A 12768-nucleotide genomic window follows, 5' to 3' on the forward strand; every position below is an offset into this window, starting at 1 on the left:
AGCAAGTTATGCCAATGTAGTTTGTTATAAATGTGGAAAAATGGGCCACATTATTAGAAATTGCCCGAACCAGGAGAACACGAATGGATAAGGTCGCAGAAGAGTTTTCAATATTAATGCGACAGAGGCACAGGAAGACCCGGAGCTTGTTACGGGTACGTTTCTTATTGACAATAAATCTTCTTACGTTTTATTTGATTCGGGTGCGGATAGAAGCTATATGAGTAGAGATTTTTGTGCTAAATTAAGTTGTCCATTGACGCCGTTGGATAGTAAATTTTTACTCGAATTAGCAAATGGTAAATTAATTTCAGCAGATAATATATGTCGGAATCGAGAAATTAAACTGGTTAGCGAAACATTTAAGATTGACTTGATACCAGTAGAGTTAGGGAGTTTTGATGTGATAATCGGTATGGACTGGTTGAAAGAAGTGAAAGCAGAGATCGTTTGTTACAAAAATGCAATTCGCATTATACGAGAAAAAGGAAAACCCTTAATGGTGTACGGAGAAAAGGGCAACACGAAGCTACATCTTATTAGTAATTTGAAGGCACAAAAACTAATAAGAAAAGGTTGCTATGTTGTTCTAACACACGTCGAGAAAGTACAAACTGAAGAAAAGAGCATCAATTATGTTCCCGTCGCAAAAGAATTTCCCGATGTATTTCCAAAAGAATTATCGGGACTACCTCCACATCGATCTGTTGAATTTCAAATAGATCTTGTACCAGGAGCTGCACCAATAGCTCATGCTCCTTATAGACTCGCACCCAGCGAGATGAAAGAACTGCAAAGCCAACTGCAAGAACTATTAGAACGTGGTTTCATTCGACCAAGCACATCACCATGGGGAGCTCCTGTTTTGTTTGTCAAGAAGAAGGATGGTACATTTAGGTTGTGTACTGACTACAGAGAGTTGAACAAACTTACCATCAAAAACCGTTATCCACTACCGAGAATTGATGACTTATTTGATCAACTACAAGGCTCGTCAGTTTATTCGAAGATCAATTTACGTTCTGGATATCATCAAATGCGAGTAAAGGAGGATGATATTCCAAAAACTGCTTTTAGGACGCGTTATGGTCATTACGAGTTTTTGGTTATGCCGTTTGGATTGACTAACGCACCAGCTGTGTTCATGGACCTTATGAACCGAGTGTGTGGGCCATATCTTGACAAGTTTTCATTGTTTTTATCGATGACATACTTATTTACTTAAAGAATGATCAAGAGCACGAAGAACATTTGAGAAAAGTGCTAGAAGTATTGAGGAAAGAAAAACTGTACGCTAAGTTTTCAAAGTGTGTATTTTGGTTGGAAGAAGTTCAATTCCTCGGTCACATAGTGAACAAAGAAGGTATTAAGGTGGATCCGGCAAAGATAGAAACTGTTGAAAAGTGGGAAACCCCGAAAACTCCGAAACACATACGCCAATTTTTAGGACTAGCGGGTTACTACAGAAGGTTCATCCAAGACTTTTCCAGAATAGCAAAACCCTTGACTGCATTAACGCATAAAGGGAAGAAATTTGAATGGAATGATGAACAAGAGAAAGCGTTTCAGTTATTGAAGAAAAAGCTAACTACGGCACCTATATTGTCATTGCCTGAAGGGAATGATGATTTTGTGATTTATTGTGACGCATCAAAGCAAGGTCTCGGTTGTGTATTAATGCAACGAATGAAGGTGATTGCTTATGCGTCTAGACAATTGAAGATTCACGAACAAAATTATACGACGCATGATTTGGAATTAGGCGCGGTTATTTTTGCATTAAAGACTTGGAGGCACTACTTATATGGGGTCAAAAGTATTATATATACCGACCACAAAAGTCTTCAACACATATTTAATCAGACACAACTGAATATGAGGCAGCGTAGGTGGATTGAATTATTGAATGATTACGACTTTGAGATTCGTTACCACCCGGGGAAGGCAAATGTGGTAGCCGATGCCTTGAGCAGGAAGGACAGAGAACCCATTCGAGTAAAATCTATGAATATAATGATTCACAATAACCTTACTACTCAAATAAAGGAGGCGCAACAAGGAGTTTTAAAAGAGGGAAATTTAAAGGATGAAATACCCAAAGGATCGGAGAAGCATCTTAATATTCGGGAAGACGGAACCCGGTATAGGGCTGAAAGGATTTGGGTACCAAAATTTGGAGATATGAGAGAAATGGTACTTAGAGAAGCTCATAAAACCAGATACTCAATACATCCTGGAATGGGGAAGATGTACAAGGATCTTAAGAAACATTTTTGGTGGCCAGGTATGAAAGCCGATATTGCTAAATATGTAGGAGAATGTTTAACGTGTTCTAAGGTCAAAGCTGAACATCAGAAACCATCAGGTCTACTACAACAACCTGAAATCCCGGAATGGAAATGGGAAAACATTACCATGGATTTCATTACTAAATTGCCAAGGACTGCAAGTGGTTATGATACTATTTGGGTAATAGTTGATCGTCTCACTAAATCAGCACACTTCCTCCCAATAAGAGAAGATGACAAGATGAAGAAGTTAGCACGACTGTATGTGAAGGAAGTCGTCTCCAGACATGGAATACCAATCTCTATTATCTCTGATAGGGATGGCAGATTTATTTCAAGATTCTGGTAGACATTACAGCAAGCATTAGGAACTCGTCTAGACATGAGTACTGCCTATCATCCACAAACTGATGGGCAGAGCGAAAGGACGATACAAACGCTTGAAGACATGCTACGAGCATGTGTTATTGATTTCGGAAAAAGTTGGGATCGACATCTACCGTTAGCAGAATTTTCCTACAACAACAGCTACCATTCAAGCATTGAGATGGCGCAGTTTGAAGCAATTTATGGTAGAAAGTGCAGGTCTCCGATTTGTTGGAGTGAAGTGGGGGATAGACAGATTACGGGTCCGGAGATAATACAAGAAACTACCGAGAAGATCATCCAAATTCAACAATGGTTGAAAACCGCCCAAAGTCGACTAAAGAGCTACGCTGACATTAAAAGAAAAGATATAGAATTTGAAATTGGAGAGATGGCCATGCTTAAAGTTGCACCTTGGAAAGGCGTTGTTCGATTTGGTAAACGAGGGAAATTAAATCCAAGGTATATTGGACCATTCAAGATTATTGATCGTGTCGGATCAGTAGCTTACCGACTTGAGTTACCTCAACAACTCGCAGCTGTACATAACACTTTTCACGTCTCGAATTTGAAGAAATGTTTTGCTAAAGAAGATCTCACTATTCCGTTAGATGAAATACAAATCAACGAAAAACTTCAATTTATCGAAGAACCCGTCGAAATAATGGATCGTAAGGTTAAAAGACTTAAGCAAAACAAGATACCAATTGTTAAGGTTCGATGGAATGCTCGTAGAGGACCCGAGTTCACCTGGGAACGAGAAGATCAGATGAAGAAGAAATACCCGCATTTATTTCCAGAAGATACGTCAACACCTCCAACTGCTTAAAATTTCGGGACGAAATTTATTTAACGGGTAGGTACTGTAGTGACCCGAACTTTTCCATGTTTATATTTATATATATATTAAATGAAATTGTTATTTACATGATTAAGTGTTTCCAACATGTTAAGCAATCAAACTTGTTAAGACTTGATTAATTGAAATAGGTTTCATATAGACAATTGACCACCCAAGTTGATCGGTGATTCACGAACGTTAAAACTTGTAAAAACTATACGATGACATATATATGGTTATATATATAGTTAAAATGATTTTATTATAAGTATGTATCTCATTAGGTATTTTAACAATGAGTCATATACATAAAAATGAGTCTATTAATTTAAGGAACTCGAAAACGATATATATAACGATTATCGTTATAACAACGTCTTACTAGGTACATATGAATCATATTAAGATATTGATACACTTGGTTAATTATGTTAAATGATAAGTAAATATATTATTAAGTGTATTAACAATGAAATACATATGTAAAAATAAGACAACTAACTTAATGATTTCGAAACGAGACATATATGTAACGATTATCGTTGTAACGACATTTAACTGTATATATATCATACTAAGATATATTATATATCATAATATCATGATAATATATCAATTTAACATCTCATTTGTTATAATAAATAATGGGTTAACAACATTCAACAAGATCGTTAACCTAAAAGTTTCAAAACAACGTTTACATGTAACGACTAACGATGACTTAACGACTCAGTTAAAATGTATATACATGTAGTGTTTTAATATGTATTCATACACTTTTGAAAGACTTCAAGACACTTATCAAAATACTTCTACTTAACAAAAATGCTTACAATTACATCCTCGTTCAGTTTCATCAACAATTCTACTCGTATGCACCCGTATTCGTACTCGTACAATACACAGCTTTTAGATATATGTACTATTGGTATATACAATCCAATGATTAGCTCTTAGCAGCCCATGTGAGTCACCTAACACATGTGGGAACCATCATTTGGCAACTAGCATGAAATATCTCATAAAATTACAAAAATATGAGTAATCATTCATGACTTATTTACATGAAAACAAAATTACATATCCTTTATATCTAATCCATACACCAATGACCAAAAACACCTACAAACACTTTCATTCTTTAATTTTCTTCATCTAATTGATCTCTCTCAAGTTCTATCTTCAAGTTCTAAGTGTTCTTCATAAATTCCAAAAGTTCTAGTTTCATAAAATCAAGAATACTTCCAAGATTGCAAGTTTACTTCCAAGTTTTCTAAATCCATTCCAAGTAATCATCCAAGATCAAGAAACCTTTGTTACTTACAGTAGGTTATCTTTCTAATACAAGGTAATAATCATATTCAAACTTTAATTCAATTTCTATAACTATAACAATCTTATTTCGAATGGAAATCTTACTTGAAATTGTTTTCGTGTCATGATTCTGCTTCAAGAACTTTCAAGCCATCCAAGGATCCTTTGAAGCTAGATCTATTTTTATCATTTCTAGTAGGTTTATCCAAGGAACTTGAGGTAGTAATGATGTTCATAACATCATTCGATTCATACATATAAAGCTATCTTATTCGAAGGTTTAAACATGTAATCACTAGAACATAGTTTAGTTAATTCTAAACTTGTTCGCAAATAAAAGTTAATCCTTCTAACTTGACTTTTAAAATCAACTAAACACATGTTCTATATCTATATGATATTCTAACTTAATGATTTAAAACCTGGAAACACGAAAAACACCGTAAAACCGAATTTACGCCGTCGTAGTAACACCGCGGGCTGTTTTGGGTTAGTTAATTAAAAACTATGATAAACTTTGATTTAAAAGTTGTTATTCTGAGAAAATGATTTTTATTATGAACATGAAACTATATCCAAAAATTATGGTTAAACTCAAAGTGGAAGTATGTTTTCTAAAATGGTCATCTAGACGTCGTTCTTTCGACTGAAATGACTACCTTTACAAAAATGACTTGTAACTTATTTTTCCGACTATAAACCTATACTTTTTCTGTTTAGATTCATAAAATAGAGTTCAATATGAAACCATAGCAATTTGATTCACTCAAAACGGATTTAAAGCATGTTTATTCTCAGGTGAATACTAAGAGCTTCCGCTGTTGCATACTAAAATAAGGACAAGATTTGGAGTCCATGTTTGTATGATATTGTGTAAAAACTGCATTCAAGAAACTAATTTCGATGTAACATATTTGTATTGTAAACCATTATGTAATGGTCGTGTGTAAACAAGATATTTTAGATTATCATTATTTGATAAACTACGTAAAGCTTTTTAAACCTTTATTTATGAAATAAAGGTTATGGTTTGTCTCATATAGAGGTCAAAACCTCGCAACGAAATCAATTAATATGGAACATTTTTAATCAATAAGAACGGGACATTTCAAATTTTGTATTCAGTGTGCCATTTTTACCACATTGTAACAACCCTACTTTTTTCGTCACTTCCGTTAACTATCTGTTAGTTGTTTTAACAGCGATTATTTCACTTTTTATGTGTGTAAGTGTATTAAATACATACTTGATCCTTGAAGGGTTACATGAACTAATATGGGTTAATATTAATTGATAAATATATTTCGGATAATGAAATGCGATAAAAACGCAACGGTTTGAATGTAACTGCAAAAACTACTTTTCGAGTAACGAAACGCTCGGGTTTTAATAATTATTAACTTTGTAAAATATTGAATTTATTAGTATTTTAATAAATTAAACTTATAGGTCGCGTTTTAACGATCGGTTTAGCATTCCGGGCCTTCGGTACGTTTAAACGGCACTTGAAACGGACCACGATTACACGCATTTGTAAAACACAAGCCCGGGAGACACCCCATGGGCCCAATCAGCCGAACCCCATTCCCCCACCCCTTTTTATTTTCTATTTTGGGCCACTTGTTGTTTTAGTCCATGAAATAGTTGATTAGGCCCTAAGTATAAAAGACTAACCTAGACCTAAACACTACAACCTAATCCCTCATAATTTTATCAGTCGACTTCTTCCCTCCTGGCCTCCCTCTACTCGTTGATCTTCATCCCCACCCAACACCATCAAAAATTAACTTTTAGATTAAACCTTGAACACGAACGTTGCAATTCTCTTCATTCTCTACGCGTTGGTGTAACCAATTTTGTGATCAAATGTATATTTACATAAACCCTAATCTTTAAAAATCTTATTTTTATAAAGTTTGATAGTGTAAGTTGTCAATTGCTCAAGTCTATACGCGTTGTTGTTAATTGCTTGCGTTAATTCGATTGTTTGATACGATTAGGGTTAATCCCGAATTTGTTTTGCATGATTACAGAAACTTGGCTTTCTTGAATGTTAAATAGTATTACATATTTGGAATCCTCTCGAAAAATTATTAATTTTACGCTTTGGATTCGCGTATTTTCGTTACCGTATGCGTAAGATATGATTAAATGAAGTTTTTGTGATGAATTTGTGAATAAAATGAATTCTGGAAAAATGGACATGGAATGGTGTTACATACTGATCATAATTGTGTAGAGGACTTAAAAATACTCAAGTTAGACTAGGATACCATGTCATTTGAAGTTGTAATGCTCCCGTTATGCTTAATCGAACGTACATGATAAAACTGATTTGCTCGGTAACATAAAATAAATGTTAAAGGCTATTTGAAATGAGATAATGAATCAAGTATTTGCATTTATGGAAAATTCATATGTTTTAGATAACTTTTCATCTAGGCCTTGGTTTGTATGGATTAGTATAGCTTGCGTAATGTGCGTGCGAAAACGGTAACCTATATTCTGCCCAAATCTGCTACGTATGCACCTTTAGCCCTATAAGTTGACTTGTACATGGTTTTAGAGCTTGATCTTCTGGATATTGAATATTTGTATGTTATGTGATAAAACTATAGTTTATTTAAAACCTTGAAACCTGATACATTGTGCACACTAAGGCCGTAGATTTGGTAACTGCTGAATTGAGCTGAAACAGAATGTCCAACTTGCATGAATAAACAGTACCAACTGGCTAAGCAAAAATGTCTCAACTTTTGATATGTGGTAATTTGACTTGTCATTGAACCATTGCCACTAACCTAGCTTGATTTTCATGTCCCTAGCTCCGGTTATAGCCATTACGAGATTGGTGCGCAGTCAGAAACTGATTTGGTGAACCATAACTGCACCCATTCTGAAACCCGACTTGTAGACATTGTATAAGACCCTGGACATGTTTTTTGGAAAAATTTATGAGTCTAGTGGAGATCTGGAGCTTGCCATATTACCATGACTTTTTTGCTATGAAATATTGTGCGTTGTTTGCAACTTGTGAATGAACTTTATGCTAGACGATAAACTGTGAACGCGTACTTGACAAACGGTGAACTGAAATGTGATAGTTGACTTAGGATTGACATTTTAACCAACATTTGACATGAACCTACTGATGGTTGACCTTAGTTGACCAATTTGACCAATTTTGACTTTTGGTTCGACTTCGGTTGACTTTTGTTGACTTGCATGAACTAGTTGACTATGTGTTGACTTCTACTTTGAAACGCGTCGAGTCGAGCAATAGGAAAACTTAATCTATGAAACCACTATTGTATAAGACATAAATGTTGACCAACCTAAATACGTATACTTATGTTGCATTACTCGGCAATAAACCGTACAAGTTATTTGCCTACTTTCATCCGAGCTTTTTCGAAGGTGAGTCTACAGTCCCGCTTTTTACATATTTTCTGCGATGAGAATACACGTTGATTACTTTTACATTTTTTTAAAATGCTTTTATGTTTGACACGAGTACTTATTATTACATATTGAGTTTTGTTCACAAAGCACCTAGCTTGAATACTTTTATTACCTTCGGGTAAGCACAATTTAGATGGACGGATCCGTTAGGTTAGGCAAACCTCACCCTACTATAGTTGTGGTGCATTTACTTTGAACTGTTTGTACACTCGAACAAGTGTATACGTTTTATGGGGTAAAGGATAAGTGTAGTTTATACTATACGCAGGTCTTTATGCTAGTATTCAAGTGCTCATGGAATATATAATATTTTGCAACTTTGGGTTGTGCTCATTGAAATCTCATGGTCAAATGCGAATGAACTATTTACTGAATAGTGTTTTTTCAGATACTGTTTTGCGCTACTTAAAACCATGGTTTATAAAGAAGAGAAATAAAACTTGACATGATATTGTCCATAAACATTTGAAACAGGACACAGTGTTGTCTACAAACTTTAAACATGAAACCATTGTGGTCTCATACGTTGTGATTGGTCACTTAAACTTGTGTTTTGCAAACAGGAGAAACAAAACATTTTGAATGTCTTACACAACCGAACTTGACATTGATGTACACAAACAGACTAAAACTTGACAAACGTTGCCTACAAACTTTTAATATTAAACCTTGGTGGTCTTTCATTAGTAAACGTTTTCTGAAAATCGTTTCTTAAACATACTTTATTGTTTACCTAAAACCTGTAGATTCACTAAACATTATTGTTGATCTATTTTGCGTATTTTATTCTCAGGTATTAATTGCTTCCACTGTAAAACATTGCTGTTATGTAGAAGTCAAGCAAAGCACTGGGACTAGAGTTAATATTCCGTTAATGAATTTTGATGGGGTGTTAAATACATAAACAATTATAAATGAGTTGGAGAAAGCTATATAGTTAAAGACTTAAAAGTATATGCTTATTTTGTGGATAGTGTTATACAAAGTAACTGTTTAAAACAATTTTTTAAGACTATACGATATAAGGTCACTCAACAACATGCCATTATATAGAGTGTGCAAGATAAGTCATCGAACATATATACTTGTTTTGTTGTCAATCCAAGTAAGACAAAAAAGAACATAAAGCAGATAAAAAGTTTTTTCTTCTTTTGACACAAATTACTCCAACTTAGAATTCATTTTGATTTAGAGATCTTAAAACAACAATAAGTTGTTTTGTTATTAATAGCACTCCAAACAATGACATTATTTACTCCGAGGATAGATTCTCAAATCAACGTCACGACATCACTTACTTTTGAGATAAAATTAGGACACATACACTGTCATCCACATCAGTGTCACATCAGCATTACTACTTTACTCTCCTCTATAAATGGCTAGTCCTGAATCTAATTTTAAAGAGGAATGAAGTGAAACGAACAAATATTAAAAAGTTGTGACTTACCCCACGTGCGCCAAGAGCACTGATGTGTGCGAGGTGTAGTACGAAATACTATTAGTTTATTACGAAATACGATACAATTTACACAAGTTTTATTTATTTATATAGATGAGATATACTTAAACCTTGCTACAACACTTATAGGCAGTGTACCTAATCGTAGAGTAGTGTAATTTTTAGTAAGTCCGGTTCGTTCCACAGGGAGCTAGCTGAGTTTAATGCTATATTTTCAACAACTATATTTATATAAAATATATATAATTATATATAGTAATATTATTATAAAAGGGGGTTTTTACCGTTTAATGACCGGTTTATCGATTTTATATTTTAAGCGTAAAGGTAAATGACGATAATATAAATGACAGAATTTAAATTGCGATAAAGTAAATTGGAGTAATTAAAATGACAGTAAATAAAGGTACGATGAAATATGAAATAAAAGTATTATGCTTATTTAAACTTCCGTAATCATGATGTTTGACGTTTTGATTTTAATTTATTACCCTGGGTTAATTGTCCTTTGTCCTGGATTATTTGATACCTATTTGGTTTTTGTCCATAATAGTCCATCAGTCATAATTATAAAATGCTCGTCAAATTAACCTTATTCTCGAAGTCAAATATTCCAACTAATTAGGGATTCGAACTGTAACAAGGTTTTAATACTTTGTTTAATGATTACCCCAGGTTATCGACTGCATGTAATACATGGTGTTATTACTTTGTTAACAATTACACCAATTATCCTTGTATGTAATCCACCCCTGTTTTAATGAGATATGAATATTAATTTACCCACTTGATCAGAATGAATAATCAATTACCCAACCCGAATAATTAATTAAATGATTGTAAACGATGTCGTATAAACATCACCAAATAGGACATTCGTAATCAATTTAATAATTATTAATTTAACTAATTTGAAGATATGTTCGACAGGTTCCAATGAGTTGTCGTTCAATTAGACAATACCCCCTACCTATTAATAGTCAATAGTCCAATGTTCACAAGTGTTGGTCTTTTGTCCAAACCTTAATTATGGTACAAAATCCAATAACCTCGTCTTAGTATTTAGCCCAACATCATGATTACTTCGGCTCAAATAAGCATTGATAATGCTAAATACGAACATATATTTCATAGCATTATCCATCAAGAAAGACAAGCTTTTAGTTGCAATTGTTCTATTTACAAGTGATATTCGTTTAAATAATAAAAGGTGAAGACAAAAGACAGATTCGACGAATTGAAGACACAAATGACCAAAACGCTAAAAAGTACAAAGTACAATCCAAGTGGTTCAATTTATTGATAAGAAACGTCTCAAAATTACAAGAGTACAAGCCGCAAAACGCAAAGTACAAGATATTAAATAGTACGGAAGGACGTTCGAAAATTCGGAACCGGGACATGAACCAACTATCAACGCGCGATGCAACGGAGCTAAAATGACAAGTCAACTATGCACATGAATATAATATAATATATAAATAATTCTTAAAATTATATATATATTATATATATTAAAAATCGTCGGCAAACAAGAAAACAAAAGCATGTGGTCTGATCCAGCTGGCCATGCGATCGCATGGCCTGGAAAAACAAAAGCCATGCGATTGCATGGGGTACTGTAGCAGCTCACATTCTATAAATTGCACGATTTCTGGCCGAGAACATACACATCTTTTTCTATCTAATCTCTATCTCAATATATATATATATATATATATATATATATATATATATATATATATATATATATATATATATATATTTATATTTATAATTTTAATTTTAATTTAAGATTAATAATAATAAGGTTATGTTAACGAATGTTGTAAGTGTGTAAGTCGAAATTCTGTCCGTGTAACGCTACGCGATTAATACTCATTGTAAGTTATGTTCAACCTTTTTAAATTAATGTCTCATAGCTAAGTTATTATTATGCTTATTTAAATTGAAGTAATCATGATGTTGGGCTAAATATTAAAGACGGGGTTATTGGGCTTTGTACCATAATTGGAGTTTGGACAAAAGACCGACACTTGTGGAAATTGGACTATGGACTATTAATGGACTTTATATTTGTTTAACTGAATGATAGTTCGTTAATTTAATATAGAGATTTACAATTTGAGGTAATTATAAATAACCATATACACTCGATCGGACACGATGGGCGGGATATTTATAAATATTAATAATCGCTCATTTAACCGGACAAGGGAATGGATTAATAGTCAATGGACTCATTAAAACAGGGGTGGATTACGTACAAGAACACTTGGCATAATTGTTAACAAAGTATTAAAACCTTGGGTTACACGCAGTCGATATCCTGGTGTAATTATTAAACAAAGTATTAAGACCTTATTACAATTTAAGTCCCCAATTAGTTGGAATATTTGACTTCGGATTTAAGGATAATTTGACGAGGACACTCGCACTTTATATTTATGACTGATGGACTGTTATGGACAAAAATCAGATGGACATATCGAATAATCCAGGACAAAGGACATATCGAACATCATGATTACGGAAGTTTAAATAAGCATAATTCCTTTATTTTAGATCTCATCGCACTTTTATTTACTGTCATTTTATTTATCGCACTTTTAATTTTTGTACTTTTAAATTATCGCAATTTTATTTACCGTCATTTTAATTATCGCACTTTTAATTATCGCATTTTTATTTATCGTTATTTACTTTACGCTTTAAATTAAGTCATTTATACATTTAATATTTTACATTAGGTTTTAATTGTGACTAAAGTTTTAAAATCGACAAACCGGTCATTAAACGGTAAAAACCCCCTTTTATAATAATAATAATAATACTACTTATATATATATTTATACAAATATAGTTTAAAAATAAATATAGCGTTAAACTTGGCTAGCTCCCTGCGAAACGAACCGGACTTACTAAAAACTACACTGCTGTACGATTAGGTACATTGCCTATAAGTGTTGTAGCAAGGTTTAGGTATATCCACTCTATAAATAAATAAATAACTTATGTAAAATTGTATCGTATTT

Source organism: Rutidosis leptorrhynchoides, chromosome 3 (assembly GCF_046630445.1).
Source record: "Rutidosis leptorrhynchoides isolate AG116_Rl617_1_P2 chromosome 3, CSIRO_AGI_Rlap_v1, whole genome shotgun sequence".
NCBI lineage: Eukaryota > Viridiplantae > Streptophyta > Magnoliopsida > Asterales > Asteraceae > Rutidosis > Rutidosis leptorrhynchoides.